Source organism: Mytilus edulis, chromosome 11, assembly GCF_963676685.1.
Source record: "Mytilus edulis chromosome 11, xbMytEdul2.2, whole genome shotgun sequence".
Lineage (NCBI taxonomy): Eukaryota > Metazoa > Mollusca > Bivalvia > Mytilida > Mytilidae > Mytilus > Mytilus edulis.
The window spans coordinates 65,951,125-65,970,900 of NC_092354.1; positions in this window are offsets into that span (position 1 = coordinate 65,951,125).

Consider the following 19,776-nt stretch of genomic DNA (forward strand, 5'->3'; position numbering starts at 1 on the left):
CTACAGTGTCAGTAGAAAAATTCAATACATATTATTTTTGCAAAAAATACCAAACAGAAAGAAAAAGGGCTTCATACCCCAAGCCGATGTGTAATTATAATCATTCTGAACTATTCTCCAAAAAAAAACACCATGTATTTAAATAGTTTGTTTCTTTTATTAAATCAATTGATTATGGAGGAGATGCAACAAAAAGTACATTTAAATAAAGATCAACAAAAATTTCCCCATGACTGAAATTTTTATTTCTGTTTACAGAATTACTTCCCTTTGAAAGTCACTTGTGCGTTTGTAAACAATGTCGGACCCGAAAACTTGTGAAACACGTCAACTTTGACTCAAAAGTGCTAGCGTGTAGAAATGATGAATTTTCGAGTCAAGTTAACGTACAGAAAGCAGAATATCAATATTTTACAAAAACTGCTACTCGGTTCATGTTGTTTATACCGTTTAAGTATTAGACGTTGTAATATCTGAAGGTCATAGTATTTTTTGCCCAATTCAATCGAAAATCTCAGTTTATTCAATTAATCATTTTATTCAAAGGAGACGAGTAGCATTTTTCTATTACTTTGGTATATAAGCTATCCACAGCTAACAATACTTAGAAAAACAAGACTGTCCACACGCTAGCACTTTTGAGTTTACTGTTTTCACGTTTATAAATAGATTTTGAGTGTCACGTGATAACCACGTGATAATTTGATAATGTTATTTTTGAAAACGAAAATTCATATTGGCAACATACTAGCAAAACTAACAAATATAACAAATTACACTATAAATGAGTCAAAAAGTCTTTTTATTAAAAGTTGAAATTTAAGTATCATTTTTTTCATTTTTTTGAAAATACAGCATTAACCTACCCGCGTTTGATTAGGGACTTTCCGTTTTTAATTTTTGAACGCCGAGGAAAATTCAAAACGGAAGATCCCTAATCAAACATATAAGCAAACGTGTAGTAAAACATATTTAACTTCCATAATACAATAATACAATGGCGGGATGTATTGATACCGAGTCACGCCTAAAAGATATCTCGAAAAACTGAACATAACAGTAAAGATTGATTTTTTTAAATAAAATGAGCACTATACATTTACCATGTACATAAGAGGATTAACAAGTGTTCCTTCTTGACAATCAAGCCCATCATTTCTTTCAATCGCCCTTATTTTGATATCCCCCAAACCAGGAATTAATATCTCAAATGTTCCCTAAATAATCGATAAGGACCTGAATATAGATACAATGAAAATGGCACGTCTCAGACAAAAAAGCTTCTGGTACTCAATTAGGTAATACAATCCAAGGCTATTCCAGTTTTAAACATTTGACTTTTTTCACTTAACACATATATTCTCATTCAAAAGTAAAAGACAAGTTGATAGAATAGTTATTCTTTGTTTCATAAAAAAGGGAATGACCAACATAGTATCATGTATAATGGAGGGATACATCGTTCTTTGTAAGAAATCACTCTGATTCAACAAAATATTCCCTAAAAAAATGAAGATCCTTTCTGGATTTACCTCCATGAGGAACGGTTAAAGCCGAAAAATTTGAAAACTAAGGATGAATAAGGACCGAAAACGTTACAGAGATAAAATCAAATGGACATTTATAAAGCTAAATCTCTCTAAGGCAAACGTTACCTGAGGTATTTGAAATCTTAGTGTCTCTATGTATTCAAAAATTTATAAATGGGCAATTGAAGAAATAAAAAAAGAGGATGTGATATGATTACCAATAAGATTACTTTCCACAAGAGGCAATTTAAGGCTGTTTGTTATAGACCATGTCAGTACCTAAGTTCGGACTACTGAGCGCTTTTCTGGATTTACCTTCATCAAACACAGACATAACCAAGATACTGTATATCTTGATTGACAGCATATTTGTTACGTGTTTTTCGGGCAGACAATCGACATTCCTATTGGAACCAACAGTGCCCCTCTTCGTGTCGACTTGTTTTGTTAAATCGGGTTCGTGTTGGTGACTCTTAATTTGTCTATCGAATATTTTGTAAAATTGTCTATCGTTTCGTACTTTTATTGTTTTTTACCTTGAAGTTGTCACTTTCTCTTTGATCGACACATTTCAAAAGTTCCCTTTGTGACGTTAGCCCCTTTTAGAACAATGGTTCGTATATGTACATTGACAGTCACACAACATCTCCTTATTGTAACTAAATGGTTATTATGTGTTGAAAAATAATCAAATGTTGCACTTTGTAAATGCAGCTATTTCGCGAACCACGCCTCTTTTGGGGAGATATGTATTATTCATAAACATTTTGTTTTGTTTAACGTACTGGTTCCCAGATATGATCTCTATGTTTCGTCTCATAGAGACTTAACTTAGGTATGTTACCATTATAAATACAAATGAATGGCGGTCAAATTGGATTCTGAGGAAGATCCAAGTCAAGGAAGGGGTTGTAAAATGTTTTAATATAAGTTTTGGGCATATAAATGTTGAAAATATGCCGAACAATCCTATGTTTTGACCATTGAAACAAAATTGTGAATATGAACTTTTCGTTGTAGGATATATATTTTTACGAAACTTAATAGTAAAAGTGCTACAGTTTTAGTCATAACAGAAGATCCTATGTGAAATTGAATTGTCTATACTAACAGGAGTCCACCTATAAGGGGGGTGTATAGTGTCAGTTTTAGTCATAACAGAAGATCCTATGTGGAATTGAATTGTCTATACTTACAGAAGTCAACCTATAAGGGGGTGTATAGTGTCAGTTTTTTTATCCATTCATTTGATTTGTACGTGAGCTTAAGATTTTGAAATTTGATTATTGACTTTAAATTTGAAATTGAGATTGTAATTTTTTGTTATTTCACTTTGAATCAAATATGTGTCAGAATATTTATTTTACATGTTGTGTATAACTTGAAAAAACAGGTTAAATTACTATTATTTCTGCACATTTTTAATCTGGTTTCTAATCAATTGATTATCGAAATACCCGACATATAATAATCCTATTTTCATAGCGTATATGTCTACAGTAATAATAATTATATGAATACCAGGAAGCTGAAATCAACTTATGGGTTGCAGTTTTAAATAAACCAAAAGATACTAATGCATAAATCTATTTGTGCTACATTTATCATTGTTTATATACAATTAATTTAAACTAGCAAATTCTAAATATAATACAGTAATGAGAGTGGATAAAGTTCATATTAGTTACTAATATAACGAAATACCAAACAGTTTGCATGATTCATATGGTGCAACGAGTAAAGCTTCATACATATGTGGTTAACACCTCTATGTAGCTAACTATTTGAAATGTTTTCATATATGCAACTAGAATCATATATATTTATATCATCAAACTAAACATGTAAGCATACATAAATTGTGTTCTATTGTTCAAGAAATACGTTTATGTTCCTTTTTCTAGTGAATGATACAGGAGTTTCCTTTGCTATTCTGCTATAGCCTTATACCATCTGCAATAAACTGAATAAATTGATATTATTTGGTGCTTTAACATGTTTAAATAATCATCAAAATAACATCATTATGGTTATTTTTATTTCAAAATAAAAGCAGTTGTTTTAGATCTTATGTGTAGCCTTTGCTTTTTGAATGCAAATGGTTCATCCTTCATGTATTCCGAGTTCGATAATAATTTATGTGTGCATATTTTTCTAAAATATAAGGTGCATTTTCAGTCTTCAAATTATTTTCAGTGTTTTTTTAGCTTTTAAGTGCCAGACTGCCTAGGGATTAGGCTATGATAAAAACATGACATAAAAAACCAACTCAAGTTGACAATGTATATTGGTGCACGAATATAACATTTGTTTCTTTTTCCTGTGCTAGTAATTCAACTTATGATTATGTTGAAATGCATGATAATGTAAAAACTAAGAAGAGCTTACTGTAAATTTTTGCTATCATGCTACAGTACTACCTGTGACATTATCTTATTCATGGTGGCCATAAAAATTATGTCCACCATGGTGGCCCTATATGTCCATCATTATACCCCCTGTCGCTTAATTAATACACAAGGTATTAATCAAAAACTAGTCAAGGATAAAGGGAAATCTTGACTGCGTTGAAGTGTTAAAATTATATAACTTTCAGGTCATGTGTCTCAGGTAAAATATACATGTATGTGTTTGTGAAATTTAATTACTGTGATTATGACAAGACAATTAAAAAATAAAATGATATAATATAACTAGTTGAATAAATAGATATAGGAAGATGTGGTGTGAGTGCCAATGAGACAACTCTCCATACAAATAACAATTTAAAAAGTAAACCATTATAGGTTAAAGTACGGCCTTCAACACGGAGCCTTGGCTCACACCGAACAACAAGCTATAAAGGGCCCCAAAATTACTAGTGTAAAACCATTCAAACGGGAAAACCGACGGTCTAATCTATATAAACAAAACGAGAAACGAGAAACACGAATATATTACATAAACAAACGACAACTACTGTACATCAGATTCCTGACTTAGGACAGGTGCAAACATTTGCAGCGGGATTAAACGTTTTAATGGATCTAAACCTTCTCCCTTTTTCTGAAACAATAGCATAACATCACAACAAAGAAAAACATACGATAAAATATCAATTGGCAGACTTAACTCAATCAAAAAACAATAGTTGATTTTTTTTTTTAATTTGACTCATGACTATTTGTTTTGACATTATACCTTTTTAATCAATTTTAGTTATTTTTACATGTACTTTATGGTAAGTGAAGAATAAATGAATATCATCTCCTAATATAATGCAAACTATCCCAATGCCTGCCTTTTTCTATTGAAAAGTAGTTTCTCAAATTAATTTTCTTAAATCAAAATAGACTTATCTGCATTTAATACTGTTTTACAAATGTAAAAGATTGTCTTTAGAACTTATTCTAAATAAAATTTAGGCAATTCCTTATTTCTCTATTGAATAAATATATTCAAAATATTCATTAATTCAACAAAATTTGATAATATTTGTATTGTCATATAAACATATGGTATTTAGTTTGTGACAAAAAACAAACAAACAAAAAAAGAATTATAATGCATTAACAATTCTATAAGAAATTAAAACACATGGATTTTTTTTAGATTTCTGCCCTCAGTTCTAATAAGAACTATTTTATAAGGGAGCCAATATTTTCCACATATTCATGTAATAAAGGTTTAGCATTTCTTTCACTTTTTGTTCTTGGGTAAGAGACAATATTATGAGAAGGTAAACAATTTTCAAATAGATTATCTCAAGTTGTTTTGTTTATTTTACAATTAAGGAAGGAGTGGTCTTCATTGTCCAGCAAGCTGCACAGTTTACATATTCTATCTTTTCTAGGAATTTTATATTATCCACTATTTTCTATTTCTAAATTATGACCACTAGCTCTCTATGGGACACACTTGAGTATACAGTTTTTACCAAAGTTTTTATTCTTAAATATATTTTCAAAAATGTTCTTATATTTTTTTTTAATTGATTTTTCATCAAGGGTTTTAAAGTCTTAATTCATTCAAGTCCCTTTATCTAAAAGGCCTGGGTTTAGGGAAATATTTGCAAATGTATACCAATAATATGTATCATACCAGTCCAGCACTTCCAACAGTATAAATGTACACAGAAAAAAAATGATTTAATTAATAGACCGTAAAAGTGTAACCATCTATATAAGTGTATTTTGTTAAATTTTGGCTTTTAACTGTCAGATATTAGCCAAACTGAAGATGTCATATTTATTAAGTTCACATTTGTTTCAAAAAGGCAAAGCAAGACAGTTTTTTTCTTTCAATTTTTTTTGGGAAAATAAGTCTCTTCAACATGTCCATTTTGTTAACTCCTGAGTTAGGATTTAAAAAAAAAAGATAGACAAATAGTTTTTTCCTATTAAAACTGTATAATGATATTTGTAGTTTTCCTGAAAAATAATAGATGTTATAAAAATTTATTATAAGAGGATTGATATTGTCTGATTATTTTATTTTGTTGAGAAACAGGCTTGCTAAAAATTACTTATTTCATGGTTTCTTTAAAAATATCATTTGCTTGATTATTAGTTATTATTAATGATAATTCATTAAATAATGCAAATAAACAATTTAAAAATACAATGAACATCATGTACATTAAATTTTTTTTTTTTACTTTTAAAAATAATAAATTAAAGTCTGTTGTCTTTCAAATGCTAGTCAATAACGTTATCTTTGACATTTTTGTCGTTGTGCTTCTCAAAATTCTTACTAAGAAGACATTAAAAGAATAAGAAACAAAATCATACAAAAATGAGTAAAAACAAATAAAAAAATAAATAAAAATAATAAATTTGAATAAATTCAAAAGACAGAAAAATCAAAATAAATATTAATTAACAAAGACTAAAACAATGTCTTATTTTACATTTTCAAAAAAAGGTGAAATGTCAATTTTGAAAGAAACCTAAGTTACCTGTACAGGTATATTTTAAAGAAACATACAAGTTGAAAACTTCAACCCTGATTGATTACAACAGGTAACATTATTAGATAAAACATCAACCTATGTTTTATGACCCCAAACAATGGCCACCATTGGATGTTGACCATGAAAGAGGGTGGACATAATTAAGAGAATGTCACAGGCTGTACTGTAACTAAAAGTTGTCTATATATTTTAGGAGTTACCAGACACGCAGAAATGAAAGACATACCAATAGTGTCATTCAAAAGAAATAATTTGTAAATAAGTTTAATCTTTCATGAACCCTTACAAACAGAAGTTAAAAGGACTACTGCAGGACAATTCTATTCTTTCCACATTCCTGTCGTGCCGTTACATAACTAAATTAAATAATGCGTAGTAAATGCTAATTGGAAGATTCAAACAAAACAACTCAAAATAAGCATGTCATACTTCGTTTAATTGTGATACTAATACTTTTAAAACTACGATCTCTACGTCTTTGTATGACTTATTCATACTTTGTACTGACAAGCAATAGAAAAGAAATATGGATAGTAAATTTTATCTAAAGTACTTACCCTCCACACTCACACCTAAAATAAGAAAATAGTATATTATGTAGAGCGAGTCGCTCGGACTTACTAGTCGTACTAATCAGTGAAAGTTTTCACGTTTAAATTACTTCACATACTGTCATGTAGGGATCTCTTCAACTTATTATTATTATAATGCTAATTATTAAAATTAGTAGGCTGACATTTTGTTACTACCACCTAATGTCATTATGCTTCTTCTTGATAGCTTCCTCATTGGAAATATTAAATCCCATGTTCTTAATTTTACTTCCTGTTGTTTTTTTTATAAAGGATTTGTAATCAAGGCGTAATCAATCTGATTAAAGTATCCATGTTTATTTGATCCCATGGAAACGAAATCGTCCAGATGTTTTTTTCGTTATTTTCTTGTTGTGTATATTGTTGTTTGTCTCTTTATGCTTTTGCCATGTCGTTGCCAGTTTGAATTTGAGTGATGAGTTTGAATCTCTATTTGGCATCTGTAGCTTCTTTTGTAGACGGAACACGCGTCTGAGATAATCATTTAAAAGGTATATTTATTGATTTACTTATCTATTCTACTACCACCATTGTATAACAACAAATGAAGTGCATATGCATTTGTACGCTATACTTATCTGTTTTGTATTTGACACTTACGAGCTGAAAAATCAAAAAAATAATTATAAAATGCAGCATACAATTCAGCAACAAATAAATACAACGTCAATGGAATAGGTTGAATCAGTAGTAATGTGAGAGAAGAACATTTTAAGATGAGAGTTTGTTATGTCAGATTATTAAAAAGTATTATGTCAATTATAATGCATAATATTGATATGGGAAATTTGTATGATTTGGCGCCTTATGATAAAGAATGTGGAAATCAAATTTGGTTCATCATTCTCAAGAAAGTTGACGTAAAGACGATAAATTCATATTTTTGTATTTGCTCTATGGACATAAATTTCAACAGTTTTTGTTATTATACGTCATAGGTTTTATACATTTCTGCTATGGGTATTTTCTATAAATATATATATATCATACTTTGAAAATTTCGATTCTTATAAACTGATGATACAAAAGCATCAATAGAGCAATTCTATTTCAAGTTCATGGAGTGTAGAAAAAAGTAAAATCTCAAACATACTGAACTCAGAGGAAAATCAATTCGGAAAGTCTATAATCACATGGCAAAATCAAATAACAAAACGCATCAAAAAGATCACCATTTTCTATTTTAATTTCTATCATGGATTTCAAAAATACAGATGCATAGATGCAATATAATCATTTGATTATCATTATAGAAATCTTTATAAATTCTACATAAATTCATGTAATGCTTCTTTCTGCAGTAACTATCTGACATGAACAATGTGCAGGAGACTAGTCCCCTAAACATTATATACAAATGTTTACAGAGATATGACTTAGCCTATACCAAGGCAACACTTAGGCACATAAAGATTAGAGATGCACATATCTAACGTACATTATGGTATTCCTTTTTTAAAAAGGAAAATATGTCAGATATTTCATGTCCAACATCAAAGCAAAATCTGCATGTTCAGAGAAAAATCTTCCTGTTATGTATAGTTCTTTAACATTCATTGCTGCTACCATTTGCAATTAAATAAATATATTATAGTTTATTATATCTAGTATCATTACTGAGATTGTAAAGCACAATTTGTCTTATCAAAATAAGCACATTTACACAATATTTTCTGCAAGTCAAAATATGGATTTTTGGAAAGAATCTTCCTTTCTTGGCAGAATCTAAATAATTTTTATAGTTGTATCTCAAACTATATTTTACAGTAAATTTTTGTTTTACTATTACTGGTACCTTGTAGTCAGTAAGATCAGGATCTACAATTGTGTTCTGATTAATGAGAACAACAAATCTGTACTATTTTCTTCAGAAAAGAGTAACTGTTTATCTATTCTATGGCTTTGTTTGGTTTTTTTTTTATTGATCTTTTTGGTGTTCAAACTACAGTGCCTACATACATTTTTACAATACATAAGTGAATAACATGATATTTTTATGGCATTGTTATACTATTGATATTTTACGAATAAGACATAGTAAAAAAATTACAAGTAAATGATGTGAATACTCAGTATATGATACCTCTTAAGGATACTTTGGAATACATTAAATATATATGATCATATCAAAAGTATCAAAAATAAATTTAATTAAATAACTTCCATAAATCCTCCCCATCTGTCGACAAATGACTCGTATTTGTCTTTAGAAAGATATAAATATTCTAATATCTTTAGCCTTCTTTTCAAAATTTAAGAAACGCTTGCACAGATATTAACAGTCTGTCTAATTGTGTGTTCTTAGCACAGTTGATGTAATACTTTGCCTGTAGAATACAATAATTTAAAACTATGTTATCAGAATTTAATACACCGAAAATTACACTGTCTTTATTTAAAAATATTTTTACTCCAAATACTAAATACCCCCAATTAGAAAATTCTCTCCAAAATCGTTTTATTTCTGCACATTCAAAACATTTATGCTCTATAGTTTCTATTTCTTTACAACTGGAACATTCATTGGTTAATGAAAGTTTATATTTTTCAAGAAGATAATTATGTGAGACTATTCTGTGTAACGATTTATATTGGAAAGCTTGTAGTTTGCTTTCTATAGTACATTTAAAAGCTAGTGAATAAATATTTTTCCACTTTTCGTCACTAATTTCTATATTAAAACTTTCTTCCCACCTTTTTTGTGAAATAGGAGAAACACTTCCCCGATCGATAAAAAGTGAATATACATCTTTAGCGAATAATTTACTGATAGGCATTTTTTTATTCTCATGCTCAAAAACAAAACCAAATGAGTTGCTGTTAGGCGACATGTGTTGTTGTAATAACAAATCTTTCCAGTGACGTGGTATAGCAAGTTTGATAGATAGAATGTCTTCAAAAGTAACATTCAGCTTATATTTTTTGTTAATAGCGTCATGAGACAAAAATTCGCCTTTATCATCTACAATATCATTGATGAACCTTATTCCTTTCATGTACCAAGATCTGTAAAATATACTCGTTCTGTCAACTTTGATAAACGGATTGAACCAAATAAATTCTTTTCCAACGTGAAATGCATTTAACGGGCTAATAATATCCTTGAATTGTTTCCAGGCAGATAACACTTCTATATAAAAAAGAGGTGCTTTTAAATTTAAAAACTCAAATTCACATCTGCTCGTAAATAAATCCTCTAAATCATAAAAGGAGAAAAATGCTTTGGAAACATGTTTCCATTTGGAGTCATGTTCTGACAGAAATCTGTTTACCCACATAATAAGAATGGATAACAGCTGTATTTCCTCGCTAGGGGACTTTTGAATAACTTCCGATTTAAACTTTCGGAGTACTAACATTCAGGTTATATTTTGAGACCAAAAATTACAAACTTTAATAACAAATGCTAACAATCAACACCCTACCATCAAATTCACCCATGAAACATCTAATTCCACCATAAACTTCCTTGATACATCTAGCACCCTCTCTGTAGGTATAATAAACACAGATATATACTCTAAACCTACAGATACTCATCAATACTTGTCGCCTGAAAGTTGCCATCCTCCACACTGCACGAAGAGCATTCCATACAGCCAAGCTCTCAGAATAAGGCGAATCTGCTCCTCTGAAGACACTGCAAAACAACGTCTGGGGCAGCTTAAAGGACATTTGAAAAGAAGGGGATATAAACACAAAAACATCAAAAATAGTTTTCGAAAAGCGGAATCCATCCCCAGAAGCAGTCTGCTAACTTACAAAGATAAACAGAAAAGTAAAAGAATCCCATGTGTGCTCACCTAACATCCATGCCTGAGAAATAGTTTCAAGACCATTCGTGATCATTGGACAGCAATCGAGAAAAATTCGAAGTTATCCAAAATCTTTCCTGAGCCTCCCATGATTGCCTTCAAACAACCTAATAGCCTGAGAAATATACTTGTCCGTGCTGACCTTTCCAAACCTAACCATACTGTAGGTAATTGTCAGCCTTGTGGGGATAACGCTGCAAATGTTGCAACCAATTGCAGCATTCATCAACATTTCACAGTAAGACCACAGAAAAGACATACAAGATCTTCTGCAATGTCAACTGCAAAAGCTCAAACGTGATTTACGTTCTTGAGTGTCCTAGATGTGGTCTCCAATATGTTGGTGAATCTATGCAGCCATTTCACAAACGCCTCAATGGCCACAGGAGTGACCTCACAAAAAAACCGTATATTCCTGTCAGCCAACATTTCAGGTAACCAGATCACAATCTGAAAGATTTTCATCACATGAAGATCCTTGTGATCGAACAGGATTGTACATGAAAAAATAGGCAAAGAGAAAATCGGGAGAGGTTTTGGATAAAAACACTGGGTGTCCTCCATCCAGATGGAATCAATAGAAAGAAATAATTAAATTTACAGTCTAGTGTTTATATTATTATATTCAGGATTTTGGATTAAAATCAAACGACCAAAACTTACCTGTATTATTAGTGATCTATGTTTACACCTTATACATTATATCTTATTATTGTTAAAACTTTTGTCACCAAAGAAGGCCATTTGTTGAGCCGAAATATTTGCAATTATTGTATAATTTATATCATCTGTTCATTTTTTCCATCTTTGTGCAATGATATTCAACACTTTTTAGTGTTTTGTTTTCCATCTATTTATCGGTATTGTTACACAATCTTTCAGACTCAACTCGTTTAAACATCAACCCAACAATGTTAGATCTGTAAATTTGCTTTCGCAAATTTTTGGTTCATCCCTCGCCGGGATTCGAACCCATGCTACTGTGATATCGTGACATATATATATATATATGGAAGTTTTTAACGACCTTGACTGACTATACAGCCCTTGCATGGTCGGTAACACTATGCATGTTATCATATAAATTAACAAACATCATAAAAATTATCCTTGAAAAAAGGAATTTACATCTGACCAATTCAGGTCAATCATATGATTTTTTCAGAAGATCCTATTATCTTTCGTTTTTAATAATTGATATCAACTGGTATGTTTTGGTAGTTGGCATCACACTTTTCACAATTTACAACATTATTATCATATTGTACTTATTCTTTTTTCAAAAGCAAAGAAAAAAAGAGTTAACAATGAGCAATGCTCCTCTGCTTTATTTTTTGCCAAGATAAAGATATAAAATCTTAAATCATAGTAAAGACATGAGATAAACTTCATGTACAGAATTCATTTATGCAACAAAAGTATGCATTTTAAAAACTGCATGGTTGCAGATTTTTCAAACAATAATAATTGTTTACTATTATTTTCTACAGTATGTTTCTACCTAATCAATTGTTTGTTAGTGGCATGTTACATGCTCTACAAGGAACTATTCATTAAATGATAATGTTCTCCCTTCGACCTATTTCTGGTCATGTTTGCCGTGATATTCCACTGGCCTCTCAATATTCAGATATTAAATATCAGTCACATCATGTTATTTCGGTAAATGTTGCAGCTATAACACAGTTTTATTATCTCACTAAGAGCTTATTTTGAAGCCTTCAATGGCTTTGTAAATTACAGATATACATATTCTGTACATATTCTTGATAGTTTCAACAATATTGTAAGTTCATTCTGAACTGTTGTCACATTTATGACACACCAAGGACTTATAAAAGTCTCTAGGCTAATTAATTGCTTTAGACTGTGAAATAAGCTTTTTTAAAAATTAGCTATTTGAACATTATTTGATATAACATATCTTTAGCAAAGGTTTTCAGATACCTTATATTGGAAGTGGCACATACTGCTTTCCGTATTATCACTAACTTTGTCTAGTTATAATAACACACATACAGGTGTATATCGACAAGTAGTCTAGCTTATTCCAATGCACTACATTACAGTTTCTTATATTGTAAGAAATTTATTCTAATCACAACATTTTGTGAAAAAAAGATCTGAAATATATTTGCTATATTTTCTATAAATTATACGTCACTACATGGGTACATTATAGCAAGAATATACGAGTACACCTTCGCACATTTTGCACTTACCTTGAAAATCAAGATATTCTTCTCATATACTTCTGTATAGAGATTCATTCGTGTTAAAACTAACTACGATAATGTATCAATTTATTTAGACGAAAAAATTCAAAATTATTAAATAGTGAACACGTTCGGTTACACACGGCAGTACACGTGTATTTTTAGAACAAGACAACGAAAAACATACGTTGTATTTAGCGAACTTAGATAATAAGTTCTCAAGATAACTAATGTTTATAAAACATTTTTTACTGGAACAACGTTCTCAGTTTTACAAAATCTTAAAATTCTGGACGCCATCGCAGATTTTAACGATTTAGACACCTCGCTGCTCGAAAATAATATGACTGGCACAGGTAATAGCCGCAGTATTTATAGCTAGGTATAGCTACGTCATACCCATAGGTCAAGGATTTTGACCTCGTTTAAATGAAATGCCTCGTTGTACATCGGGAAATGAATGCTATAGTTACATCCTCGAAGAGCCGAGGAGCGTAATTAGTAGAACGTCATTCACATTATGACACTTTCCTGATCAATTCTTAATGTTTTCAAAAATTTGTTTAAATATAGTATTTGGTATCAGTGTGTTATTGTAGTTACTCAAATTGAAAGTTTTTTTTCTACGAAGCAATATAGTACAGACGCAACTGCATAATTAACAACTAGTTTGTATTGGTTAACGAAAAATAGCAGGCAATAAAAGATCTATTGCATATAAGTATTAATATGGCATTTTGAGGTAACAAGTTTTTTTTAAAAGAGATTTATGCTTGGTGGATAAAAACAACAACAGTTGTTTCCTTTATTTTAATAGTATTCAAAACATTATGTTATATAGTTAATCATGTATCTTGTGCTGCATCTTATGAAATAAATGGCCATTGTTATATTATAGTTCGTTTCTGTCTGTTTTCAATTGATTCTAAACTATTTTAAAAAGTACTATAAGAGAACCTTTAATATGTTTTACTTAATTACATACCTTATACTTTTTGATTATTTATACCTTACACTATATTTCAACATGTATAATCGACGAAAAGACAAATATTGGAATAATATAGTGTTTTCACAAGTAGATTCATGTATTATCATATTTCACAAGTACAACTGTAACATATATTTTTGTAATTGTATGAATGTTATTTTTGTTTGTTTTACAGAAGTGTATGCTTATTTTGAAATATGAATTGTTTCTAAATCATGAAAAAAACTTTCAAACTGGTTATACTGAAATGATTTTGCCTTAAACGAACTGATCTAGTGACCATTCGGCTACAACCATCATTCCGTCATTCCTTCATCATTCGGTTGTATGTATCAGGCTCTTGGTTCGAACAATTTAGTTTTCGTGGCTTCTTTGGAGGGGTATAATTTTATATATGGTCTTCAGATCGAAAGTTTAGAGTTGTGTAGCTTCTGTGTATAGCCACACACTATGTCCCGATAGTTTCAACTGTTATTGTACGAAGATAATTTGTGTAAACATTTCTTGTCGTCTTTTAAAGGGAACGCTTGTATATTTGGTCTGCACATTGGTAGTGATGAGTTGCAGCCTGTATACACTTTTTAAGCTGTTGTTCAGCAAATTGCATGGAACGGTGTAATTGCCTTATGGTACTTCCTTCTTTATCATGATGAGGTTTATTTTTATTATGATGAGGTTTATCTTTATTATGATGAGGTTTTTCTCTATTATGATGAGGAGTGCAACAACATAGAAACTGTTTGTGTATTATGTGCATTATCTTAACGAAAAACGTTTCCAGTATTAAAAAAAATCTACCAGTGATGTCTTCATAAAAATTTCGAAAAGGAAAGTGCCATATGTACTCTTCAAAATAAAAATGTTGTATGTCACCGACCTTTCAAAAAAGTTATGAGTAATTTTCATGTTTTTTTTCTCGTTAGTTATGAAGAAAAGAGTTGTCTCTCTTCAGAACATTGGATCTGACAGCATAGTACAAACTTTCCTTGCTGGCGCACTATTTAAAAAAATCGCAAATTGGACGTTAACAAACCCATAACTTTATTCACCTACTTTATTATCCGGTAGTATAAGAGATAAAATGCAGGTATAAGTATCAGATCTTATGATGTTGTTGCCGCACAATATTAACCTTCAGACAACACCATCCGTCGGAATGGAAAATAGTTTGACATAATCTTTCACGCCGCTTTTGTTACGAAATTCTGTTTTTGTCCTCTAACCCTCATTAGCAAAATTATTGAAATGAAAAAAAAAGAAAAATGGCATTGGCTTACTTACAGACTATCTGACTATATCAGACTAGATGTGTGAAGTTTTTTTTCGCGTCAATTGCAGAAGTTTTCCCTTACGCACTCATTCGCTACTGTTGACAGACGGATAGACAAAGGCATGGACGGACAAAATATAGGTATAATTTAAGAATGTATAAAGTTTTTGATTCTAAAACTGATACATCTATCATAAATTCAATCCCTTTTATTACTACCTCACGTGTTATAAACGAGACAGTAAATATAAAAAACAAACAATTTTTAATTCAGAAATTTATTTAGAAATAATTTTCCGCTGAAAAAACAAAGTAAGATTTCTCCAAAAGGATTAAATATTATTAATCTTAATTGCTCATTTTGGAAATTTAAACAAAGACTTGGTTGTCATGCCGGCATTGAAAATCGAAATTTGTTTTCAATTAATGGAAGGGAGATATTTTATGTTTGGTATTATTCTTGGAGCCATTGTTTTTGTCATAAGTTAAATTTACAACAATTTAGTTTTAAATACCGAAAATTTTGATTTTAATCCACATTCTCTTTGTATTAATTTTATTTATATGATTTGCCTTACCGATAATTTCCTAATGCATGTAGGGTAAAACTTTGCTTTGTTTGTATACATGTTTATTCGAGCTTTGTAATTAAGATTGATATCTTCATATCGAGGTAAGTAAACCTGTATATGTGATATAAAAATTTAATTGGACGTTATCCCAATATAATTATAAAACATATACAGATAAAGCAAGCAAGCTAACCAAAGTGTTGCTCTACATACAATAGAAATATGCTGTAATATTCAGTGAGATCAGGCGAAATCTTTATCATTTCTCCTTAAGACAATTTGAAATGAAACAAATTACGAACGACAATGAGCATTTGTCATTTCTATAAGATTTTGTCAAATTAGCAGTATAAATAAATTTTAGCTTCATTTCAAGATCGGACCTATTTTACGAGAATCATCCAGAAATACGTTATGCATATACGTTGTTAGTATGTCAATACTTCTTGGAATTATTGTTTATCGACCTAAGCTTCTGAATATTCAATTTTTCAATTGTTTTGAAACATTGACATTAAAATTAGAAGGATCATAACATAAGAAACATGTGTACTAAGATTCAAGTTGATAGGACTTCAACGTCATCAAAACGTCCTTGACCAAAAACTTTAACCTGAAGCGCGACAAACGGACGAACGAACGGACAGACGGACGCATAGACCACAAAATTTAAAAATAATGCCCATAAATGGGACATAAAATAACTTTCACCTATCTAAAGTTACCTGTACAGAATCGGCGCAAATGAAAGACAAAATCTACGCAAGTGAAAGCATAAAAAATGAAATACAGATGACACAAATGCAAAACGTCGAGCTGTTTGGTCTTTAAGGAAGGTGTTAAACTAAAGAGTCCGAAGTAATGAAGTTGAAGAGCATTGATGACTAAAATTGAAAAAAATGTGCATAATACGGGTAAGGTAATCTACGCCTTGAATAAGAAAATCCTTAGTATTTCGAATAATTCATTCTTTTGCAAACAGTAAATTTATATAAAAAAATCACTATGTAATTGCGTTTCATGTCAACACCGAAGAGCTGACCACTTGGCTGGGGATACCCTCCGAGACGAAACGTTTACCTGCAATAGCATCGATCCAGGGGTGTAAATGGTTATCAAAGGTACCAGGCTTATAATTTGATACGCAAGACGCGCGTTTCGTCTACAAAAGACTCATCTGTGACGCTCAGATCAAAATAGTAAGAAATCCAAAACAAGTTTAAAGTTGAAGAGCATTGAGAACCGAAATTCCAAATAGTTGTGCCAAATATGGCTAAGGTAATCTAATCTAGTTATCTGATGCGTTTCCCTCGGTTTTAGTTTGTAACCCGGATCTGTTTTCTCTAGCGATTTATGAATTACGAGCAGCGGTATACTACTGTTGCCTTTATCTATGCCTGCGATTAGACAATCCTTAGTATTTCGAATAAAATATATGTTTACTAAAATTTCTATCTGTTTATTAATGATATTTGTAGGTCGAATCAGATGATTAAAACTTTGTTCTACTAGCAATGTTGACATCATTTTCCTTCTAATAACTGAACACGCAGAAATCATGTGTTAACCATCTGTAGGGTTGAATTGAATGGCATATTACATCGAATTCAAATTACATATACTAATGCTGTGGGATTTAATTCTTTTATCAACTTACAATTTTTATCAAATTGCTGACTTATAATATAAAAATGTGCTGGATACAAGATGTTTTATTGTATCTGAATGTTATTTAATGACGTCTAAACACTAAATCCATTGAAACTTGAATTTGTGCTGATTGATATTTTAGATACATAATGTGTTTCCCAAATAGAAGTTTTGGGCTTTCACTTCTCTGTCCGTAACTTTGAATATTCTAAAACTTGTACTTGGTGTATCTATTGATTTCTGTAAAAGTACCCATACATAGTAAATCTATGTTTTTGTTAAATGTATTTTTATTTTAATCCATATGATGACTTCTTGCTACTATGTCTCATATTGTCAGGAACCTGTAGTTTAGTGATTTCTTTGGTTATTGCCGGATCATATTTGTTTATTGGCAATTGTTATTTAATAAATAAGCCACTAGATTTCTGAATTGAATTGATTCATACTATTCATGTCCTGTTGATTTTAAGCTTTATGGGTTTTTCTCATCGTTATAGGCTGCACGGTTACATATTTGCTTACAACCACTTCATATGAACTTTAGTTGATATTTGTCTTATTTGGTAATTATGCCACATCTGCATCTCCGTATTTTAAAGAAGAAATAATTGTGATTGTGTTATATTTATTGATTCCTTTTCACAAGTATTAATAATTAACATACTACTGATTTACATAATATCCTTACTAATAATTCATGCAACGTGTGACATTTTTGAAACAGAGCTTGTGAACAATATGAAATCATTTGTGATTATTTCTTCCTGAGATATTTGCCTTTTTTTTTTTTTAAATTATATTGTTATTTCAAGGGTTAATTCCCTTTGTTAAACATTTTATATAAAGTTTAGCTTACCTGACCACAGCGACATTTCCCCCCAAAAGATATTTTTGTTTATATAAGTATTCATGTAACATCAAAAATATGTACAAGATTGATGATGATCCGAACATTTTTATAGTTTTGAATAACCGAAATTTCTATTCTTATGATTTGCATGTAACGAAAACTACATTTTGTAAATGATCAAAGTGTACAAATTTCAAACATTTGTTTACATACTAAATAAAGGCAACAGTAGTATACCGCTGTTCAAACTCATAAATCCATGGACAAATAACAAAATCGGGGTAACAAACTAAAACCGAGGGAAAAGCATTAAATATAAGAAGAGAACAACGACATAATACTAAAATGTAACACACATAGACAAAATCCCACGAGAATAACACATATAACATATATATATATAACATCAAAACCAAATACATGAATTTGGGATAGACACGTCTTATCGCAATGTGAATTTACACTCAAAAATAAGAGAAAACACACGACACAACGTTACAATGTAATACACACAGAAACGAACTATAATATAACAATGGCCATATTCCTGACTTGGTACAGGGCATTTTTAAAGGAAACAATGGTGGGTTGAACCTGGTTGTGTGGCATGCCAAACCTCGCACTTTTATGGCCATGTGAAATATAACATCAAAAAAACACAGGACTACAATATAAAAAAAAATGGAGAACACAATTGACAAAGAATCACACGAACAACAGCCAACAAAAGGCAACAAGTTCAAAATTTTAATACGCCCGAAGTGTATTTTGTCCACACAAGACCTACGTGTGACGCCCAGATACAAAAGTTTGAAAGCCGAAACGAGTACAAAGTTGAACAGCATCGAGGACCAAAAGATCAAAAAGGTTGTGCCAAAAACGGCAAGGGTTTTCTGTTAGGTACCAGAAAATCCCTATAATTTAGAATAATTTATACTTTTGCAAACAGTAAATTTTATAAAATGAATATTCAAAAGATGTACATGATAACACTGAAGTATTAACTAATTACAGGAAACAACTGAAATACATTTACATAACTAGACATTTGAAACACAAAAGTAGACACATCCGAATAAGTTTAAACCTCTACGCCAAGTGACGTCCTATTTGAAACTGAAAAATGACGAAAAAATGACGTCATTTGAATTTGTAAAACAGATCATAAAAAAATGAAAAATGACGTCACATAAGAATGAATAAGATATGATTAGGGTTGATTTAAGATTATATATTTGAACTAAATACTGATATTGCATTTAATAACAAAGCACATTTTAATACGTATTAATATCAAACTAAAGTAGCAATTAACTATATTATAAAAATAGTTCCG